We start from the raw sequence: 1,910 nt of genomic DNA, 5'->3' as shown, positions 1-1,910 counted from the left end.
TTAACCGTTTGCGTCACCTAGGGACTCCTAACAAATGGCTAAAGAACCCATTGCTGTCGAGTTGATTTCGACTCATAGCAACCCTATAGGACAGAGTAGAACTGCCCCATAGGGTTACCAAGGACGTAATCTTTGTGGAAGCAGACTGACACATCTTTCTCCCGTGGAGCTGCTGTTGGGTTTAAACCACCAACCTTTTGGTTAGCAGTCCAGCTCTTTAACCACTGCACCACCAGGGCTCCTTAATAAATGGCTACGTTTCATGAATTCATCTAAGAAGGTGCCCTTTGCACTTTTGTCTAACACTTTACAGTTTATAGAGTGTTCATGTCCATGTTTCAAAAGCTTGATCCTCACCTTAATATTGTGTGATGAAAAGGCTGGCTATTATCATCCCCAGAGGGTGGAAAACTGGGGACTAGGGAGGTGAAGTGGTTTTCCTGGTGTCATAGAATCCCGTGGTAAAGCTGGGGTTAAACCCAGGTGGATCCAGTGAGTGGGACTCAACCAGAAGACATAGGCTTTGAAACCTGACGAGCTAAACGTCAATCTTGGTTTCAATTCTCATGAGCTGGGTTTCCTCTGGCAAGTTACTTAACCTCTCTGAACTTCTGTTTCCTCATTTAAGAAAGGAGCAGAGTAACACTTAACTTCTGTAGTTGCTGAAGAGATAAGGCAGGTATAGTGGCTGGCACTTAGCAAGGCTCAGTAAGGGGCAGTTCTTACCACTTTTCTTCAATTGAATATTATTTTTCCTTTTGCAATCCTAGGCTATAACCTACATTCCACAAAAAAAATGCCAGGGGAATTTAGAGAAGCAAGCAACCAAAACCAGTTGTCTGGCATCAACTGTTATCACCAGGGGGCTTGAGTTATCCCTTTCTGGGGGTCAGTGGGGCGTGATGACCTGTGACCTGAATCAAGCATTTGTGAGGCAGCCAGCAGGGGTAGGAGCCCAGGAGATTTGGGGTCATCTCGGACTTCTGGAAAGACCTGACAGACCACTTTCCAATTTGGGGTTTTTCATTATGTAGGGGGCAGTAAATCAAAGCGACTGCCCTAGGCTGCAAACTTAAAAGGGCCCCAGGCTGGTGGGTCTGGGCAGGGAAGATGCTGATGGGGGAGGAGGCTGGGACTCCTCTGGCTGGTTTCCAAGTGGATCTGAGGGTAACCGAGTAGCCCACAAGGAAATAAAACCACCAACACAAAATCAAAATCAATGATAAACTGGAGAGAGTACTCGCAACATCTCTGTTGCAAAGGGTTAATGTCATTGCTATATAAAGAGCTCTTACAAATCAATAACTAAGAAAAACAACCCCTAGGCAAAGGGCACAGACAGGCAATTTATTTAAGATACACATGAGGGCAAGAAGCTTGAGAAAAATTGTCAATCTCACCAGATACCTAAGAAAAGCAAATTAAGACAACGAGATACCATACTCACCCATTAAACAGGCAATGGTGAGGGGGAAAATGATATTATTCAGGGCTCTGGAAGCTGGGAGTCTCATTTAACATTTGTGGCAGAGTAAATTGGTACCAGCTTTCTGAGGGGCGACTTGGAAAGTATGTTTCAAAAGCTCTGGGATAGTTTAAAATCATCTTTAGTGTATCATTTTGTACTTCTAGGAATTTATCACATATACGTGCAGATGTAAGTATGTTCATCACAACATTTTTCAATAACAGGGAAAACTGGAAAAAATAAAAATCACTAACAACAGGTTATTGGCAAATACATTTTGAAACACCCATATACTAGAGGGTTCTGGAACCATCACAAGGACCCATAACAGAAGGTCACATGTTTATAATGTCACTTTTACTATGTATTAGTCACCATCCTAAATGCTTTACATAGATTTAATCCTCACAACTGTCTCAGTGCTGATGCTATCATCTCCATT

This window comes from Elephas maximus, chromosome 3 (assembly GCF_024166365.1).
Source record: "Elephas maximus indicus isolate mEleMax1 chromosome 3, mEleMax1 primary haplotype, whole genome shotgun sequence".
Taxonomy (NCBI): domain Eukaryota; kingdom Metazoa; phylum Chordata; class Mammalia; order Proboscidea; family Elephantidae; genus Elephas; species Elephas maximus.
Note: the sequence above shows the minus strand (reverse complement) of the source record.